Below are 7047 nucleotides of genomic sequence, written 5' to 3'. Positions count from 1 at the left end.
TTAGAGCTTTTGTCATTTAAATATGAAAATGAATATAATTATTTGTTTTCTACTTGGGTAGAAAAGTGAAACATGGTAAGTTGTATTAAAAATATTTTTGTGCATTTTTGTAGATGGTATCCATACAGTAGTATACTTCTTCAAATAGGTCATTGTCTCCCTGAGAATAAGAACCATATATTCTACAAGTTTTTGTGTTTCGTGATAGCACCATTAATTGCAATTTATGTATACAGTAAATACCTATGTTTTGTTTTCTACTAAATGATATTTTTGTGTGACTTTATGGTTCATGATGTGCTTTCACACACAAAAGAACACACACAGTTGTCTACTGCAGAAAGGCAGTTGTTCCAAATTGTTTTCTTGAAACTTGGGAAAAATAAGGATTTGTTCATAAAGTCTTAATTGATCATTGGCAGGACCAAAATTTAGATACAAGCTTATAGAATCTGAAAACCTCACTATTACAAGTACCATTGGCAGTAATCTGGTGGCTCTCAAGTCAAATTTCAGCCACAGATTTTTTTTTTCTTTTTTGACTCCCCAACAGATGAGATGCTCTCTCCTCTGTCATCCAGGTTGAGCAGCACCTCCACTACTTGATGACCTAGATTCCCTGCCTGGCCCCTAAAGACTGGATGTCCTAAACTTCACCATAAGCTACACAACAGGGAAAACTTTGGTACAATCTTAGGGACTTTGCATAACAGAAGTTACTAAGGGTTAAAAGGAAGCAAAGTTAGCAGAAAGAGAACCGAAGACTGATGAGAAAGTCACTTGTTATGAGAGATCCCCCCAAAAAAATCTCTAGGAACTTTCCTGCTTCTAGAATACAAAGATATTACAAACTGTGAGTTTTGTTTTTAAGCAAATAAAAAACCTCTTAGTACCCTTTTCCAATCATAGGCAGCATATAAAACAAGGAAAAGAATTATGTAAGTCTACAGTTACTCTTCCTATATCGGCTATTAAAAATACACTGTGTTTGCTTGGCTTATTATATTTTTAGTAGAAAAGGGAAAGTAACTTGCTTTCCAGTGATACAAATCAACCAGAGTTATGATAGAAAATCACCAAGGATCCACAAAATCTGCGGTGAAGGTAATGGAAGAAGCCAGGGTGAATTCACGCTTTAGAAAGAAATCCCACTGGCCCCACAGGTCACACCTTGCAACAGCTGCAAGTTCCAAACACATCTTGGTGTTCCCATCCCCAATTACTGCAAAAGCACCAGGAGCCTCAGGTTCAGAAATAACTGGATGTGTAACAAATGCCAATTCAGACTAAAGCTGAAAGCAATACTATGATAGAATCATATTGCTTAGAATCATATTTAATAGGAAATTAAAGAGCATCCCTTTTAGCCAATCTGTATCTCTAATCTTCCAGACATTTCCCCCTCTTTACACTCTTAAACGAATCAAATAAAGCTCAAGCTCAGAGAACGAAATCACCCTTAATTTTGACAGATCTTAAAAGAGAATTAATGTTCTGATTCTTACTGAGGGCCTTTTTAGCATTGAATTGCTTTAAATTACATCACTTTTATTAGAAGTCTGTTCCTCTGTACTTGTCCATCTTCTCTAATTCCTATGGCATTTTTCAAGACCAGATAAGAAGATCCTTAAGGAGTTCTTTGGATAAAATGTTCTTCATGTGGAAAATAGATTGTTGAGATTTACGATTTTTTCCTCTTATGATGTATTGGTAGTAGTTTGCTGCAGTAGTTAAGAAGAACTCTAAGGCTCTATGAGGCTCTGAAAGAGTTTTCAGATCAATTTGTGGGAGGGCCAGATATTTGCCATGATCACTCTGATAATCTTCAGTCATCAATATGGGCCACGTGTTTAACTCAGGTGGCTCTGGTTTGGGCTTGCTGGAATCAGTAAGAAACAAAGCCTAGGAGCTTTATCAGCTCTATTACAAGGCTGACAGCTGACTCTGGCTTAGCCAGCACTTAAGAATACAACTGCAGCATGCAAAGGGCAAGGGGGAAACTGTTCTCCATGGGCCTGATTGGCAACTATGGCCTAGCAAGTCAAATCCCAATACAGAAAATTACTTAAGTCTAGGCAAATGGCCTCTCTGGGGCATCTGGTTATGTGTCTTGATTTTTATTCCCCCCCTAGAAGTGGGGGGATATGGATACTTTTATATGGAAGTCGGGACATGGTGTTTGGGCAACATCATTAGGTCAGGGCTGGACCTAATAGGAAAATAGCTTCTGAAGTAGAAATGGAGATTAAGAGGAAGTAAGAAATTGTGAAAGCCTGACCAGTCAGAATAGGGGATGTTCGCAGTTTGGTGAGCTCAGCACACCAAATCCTGGTTGTAGTAAAGCACTTTCCCCAAGACCAGTTCAATATAGGTCCCCTGTATCTCCTGCTAGCCCTCTGTCTTCTGCCTCATGCTGGATTGCAGGGTTGGGGATCCTACCATGGGTCCCAGAGGTCGTCTGAGTTCTCTGGGTGTAGCATGTTGGCCACACTGAGTGAATGCATGCTTTCTGAGCTGACCATGCAACACAGCCATCACAAACCTCAACTTGGACTGATGGGCCAGGATCTTCACTTTTACCTCTGGTAGCATAATGGAGTCAAACAAACATTATGCCTGCATACTTTACGCTGCTCAGTACAACATACATATATATCATTATCCTTACCAAAATCATTTGCTTATTCGTTCCTAAGTATGGTTTCAAAGAGAGCAGTTTATAGACAACAGATCCAATATAAGAAACTGTCAAGTGTTGTGGAACACATTTTATATGAAAGAGAGCTTTTAGCATATTTGTTAAAGTAATTTTCATGTATTTATTTCTTAGAAGACTGTGTCTGCTTGTAATTCTTTTCCAACACTGTTGGGACAATGCCAATAAAATAAATGATGGTAATGTGGTATGTTAATCTATGTAGAAAAAGCAGATATACTTTATGGTCAAATAAAATATGAGAGGGGGAGTGAACCAAGAATGTGACAAAGGGCTACATCCTCCTTCTCCCACCAACATATTGAATCTATAGCTACACATAGAGCAATTCCCTTTGAAAGAAATCCAGAAATTAGCCAAAAAACATCAGACAAGTGAGGAAATACCCATACTGAATGGGTAGTAAGGTCTGAGTATACTCTTGCCATCACCGCCATTGACCCCTTGAGCTCCCCCCTACCCCAACAGCACCATACAGTTAAGAGGGAACCTCCAATGCCCAGATTCCGCCTGAGGAGCAGAGGGTTTGGATTCCATATCTAGTGCCCCAACTTTTAGGATTCACACCAGACAGGTGGACTCCCCAAACCAACGATGCTTGTCACCATGAGCCCCACAAGATTATAGTAATAAAGAAGCAATTCTTAATGTGCTCAGAAGCATTTGCCACAGCTACCTCCTTGGGGCTGAGGACTCTGGGAGCAGGCAAAATCATCTTTCTCCCAGTTTTTTCTGGAAAGAACTTTATCTGAATACTTTAAAAACTGTTCCTGAGGCCAGGCTTCTATTTTAGCAGGCATTTAGGGCTGGCCGTATTCCTCATCAGAGACCTGGAAGCCAGTGGATACTTCTCCCACTTTCTCTCCTTTCAGCATGCTCCAAGTCGCCAGTATCTCCCTAGAAGGAGCCTGTACGCATAAGCTTGCACCCCAGTTCTTTTGGCTGCTGCCTGAGAAATAGGTCTCCAGATTGCCTGGCTCTGTCAGCCAACAGGGCTTTATTCTCAAATCCCACAACTATAGCAAACAAAGAAACAGTACTTACCAGGGACACTGAACAGTCTCCACAGCCATCCTTCTAGGGCTCAGCACAGAGAGAGCAAGTTAAAAATGCCCATCTCCCCATCTTTCCCTGAAAAGGGTTTATCTGCATACTTTAAAATCTGCTGCCTGAGGACCAGGTTTCTAATTTAATAGGCATCAAGGTGCTGGCTGCCAGTCTCCCCAGTAACCAGGGAAACTGGTGGACACTCTCCTGTTTCCTCCCTCCAGCCTGTTCTAAATAATAAAACTAAGCCACCAGTATCTCTCTGGAGGGAGCCTGTACACACATCTGCCTCCCCACCTTTTGTGGCTGCCACCTGAGGGATGGGCCCCCAGATTTCCCACCCATACATACATCCACCCATTCACCCCATATACCTGGATGCAGCACAGAGGAAATCCAGGGCAAAAATACCCAGCTTCTTTTTCCCTGGAAAGGGCTTAACTACATGCTTTCCCAATTGCTGCCTGATGATCCAATTTCTAATTAGCCTGCAATCAATATATAAAAATCAGTTGTGGGGCAGCCCGGGTGGCTCAGCAGTTTCCCACCACAGTTAGCCCAGGGCATGATCCTGGACACCCGGGATTTAGTCCCACATTGGGCTCCCTCCATGGAGCCTGCTTCTCCCTCTGCCTGTGTCTCTGCCTCTGTCTCTCTGTGTTTCTCATGAATAAATAAATAAAATATTTAAAAAATAAAAAATAAATATAGGGATCCCTGGGTGGCGCAGCGGTTTGGCGCCTGCCTTTGGCCCAGGGCGCGATCCTGGAGACCCGGGATCGAATCCCACATCGGGCTCCCGGTGCATGGAGCCTGCTTCTCCCTCTGCCTGTGTCTCTGCCTCTCTCTCTCTCTCTCTGTGACTATCATAAATAAAAATTTAAATAAATAAATAAATAAATAAATAAATAAATAAATAAATAATAAATAAAAAGTGAAAATCAGTTGTGTATACATGTTAACAACAAACTGTCAGAGAAATTAGGAAAACCCATTTATAATAGCATCAAAAAGAATCGAATACTTTGGAATAAATTTAATCAATGAAGTTAAAAAGATCTGTATACTGAAATGTATAAGACATTTATGAAAGAAACTTAAGACACAAATCAGTGGAAAGATATTTTGTGTTCAAATATTGAGGGAATCAATATTGCTAAAATGTCCATATTACCCAAGCAATCTACAGATTCCACATAATTCCTATCAAAATTCTAATTTTTCACAGAAATAGGAAAAAAGAATCCTAAAATTGGTATGGACCACAAAAGACCTCAAATAGTCAAAGCAATATTGAGAAAGAAAAAAAAAAAAAAAGCTGAAGGCATTATAATTCCTGATTTCAAACTGTATTACAAAGCTGTAGTAATCAAACCAGTATGGTACTGGCATAAAAACAGAAACATAGACCAATGAAACAGAATGAAGAGCTCACAGGTAAACTCACACAACATATGATCAACTTGACAAGGTTGCCAAGAACACAACGAGCACAACGAGGGAAGAATAGTCTCTTCAATAAACAGTGTTGGAAAAACAGGATACTCACAGAGAAAAGAATGAAACTAGGTCCCTATATTATACTACTTATAAAAATGAACCCAAAATGGATTGATTACTTAAAGGTTAGACATGAAGTCTTAAGGTCCTAGAAGAAAACGTAGAGGGTAAGCTCCTTGACATTGGTCTTAGAAATTAGTTTTTGGATTTTATGCCGAAGCAAAAGCAACACAAGCACGAATAAATAGATGGGGCTACATCAAACAAAAAAACTTCTGCACAGCAAAAGAAATAGCCAACAAAACAAAAGGCAGAATAAGATGGCAGAAAATTTTTGCAAACCACATATCTGATAAGGTATTGATATCCAATATATACAAAGAACCCATCTAATTCAATAGCAAATACAAATAACCCAATAAAAAGGAGGAAAAAGATCTGAAGAGACAGGTTTCCAAAGAAAACAATGAAATGGCCAACTGGCATGTGAAAAGCTGCCCAGAGTCACTAATCAGCAGGAAAACACAAATCAAGACCACAATGAAGTATCAACCCACATCTGTCAGGATAACTATTACAGAGAAGATAAGAGATAAATGCTAGTGAGGATGTGGAGAAAAGGGAACACCTATATACTATGGATGGGAATAGAAATTGGTACAGCCAGTGTGGAAAACAGAATGAAGGTTTCTCAAAAAATTATAAATAGACCTGGTACTGACCCAGCAGTACCACTTCAAAGTATATGCAAAGGAAGTGAAATCATTATCTCAAAAAGTTACCTGAACTCCCATGTTCATAGCACTGTTGTTCACAGTAGCCAAAGGTATGGAAGCAAGCTAAACGTTCTACAGATGAATGGATAGGAAAAATGTGTTGTAGATGTGATAAACCATGATTCAGCCTTTAAACAAGGAGATCTTGTCATTAGCAACAGCATGAGTGAAACTAGAGAACATTATACTAAGTAAAATAAGCCAGACAGAGAAAGGCAAAAACCGCATATCACTTATATATGGAATCTGAAAAAATAAAGTCAAACTCCTAGAAACAGAGGGTAGAAAAGCACCCAGAGGTTAGGGGGTGGGGAAAATAGCAAGAAGTCCGTGAAAGGGTACAAACTTTTGATTATAAAATGAATAATGTCTGAGGATCTAATGTATAACATGGTGACTGTGGTTGATAACACCGTGATGTATGATTGAAATTCACTGAGACTGGAACTTAAATGTTCCCACATATATACAAAAGTAAATATGTGAGGTTATGGGTATGTTAACAGACTCAATAGGAGGAATCCTTTTACAACGTGTTTATGTATCAGATCATTACTTTGTACACTTCATCTTGCAGTTTCATTTGTCAATTACACCTCAATAAAGTTCAAAAAAAATCAAATAGGAAAGAAAAGAGGAAATCATGGCCAGTAACTACTCAAATCTGGCAGTTGCCATAGTTTAAAACAATTGTCTGTATGAGAATCACCTGGAGAGCTTTTTCTGAGTCATTCCACAGTTTGAGAATTACAGATTTATTACATTTAGAAAATTACCTTAGGTGAACAGTTTCCCTGATTGATTCTTAGAGACCTAATTATGAATATCAAATGCAAAGTATGTACAGGCAGGAAGAAATTATAAAAATTATTTTTATAAGATGTATTATAATTTTAATTATTCCATATTTCAAAGAAACAATGATCTCTGTCTTTGGAAACTGACTTGTTTTTGTAAAAATGAATGTGAAAATGTCCAATGCATCAAATATTTTCAGAGTTTTTCAGT

Source organism: Canis lupus, chromosome 12 (assembly GCF_003254725.2).
Source record: "Canis lupus dingo isolate Sandy chromosome 12, ASM325472v2, whole genome shotgun sequence".
Classification (NCBI taxonomy): Eukaryota; Metazoa; Chordata; class Mammalia; order Carnivora; family Canidae; genus Canis; species Canis lupus.
This window is presented reverse-complemented; position numbering follows the sequence as displayed.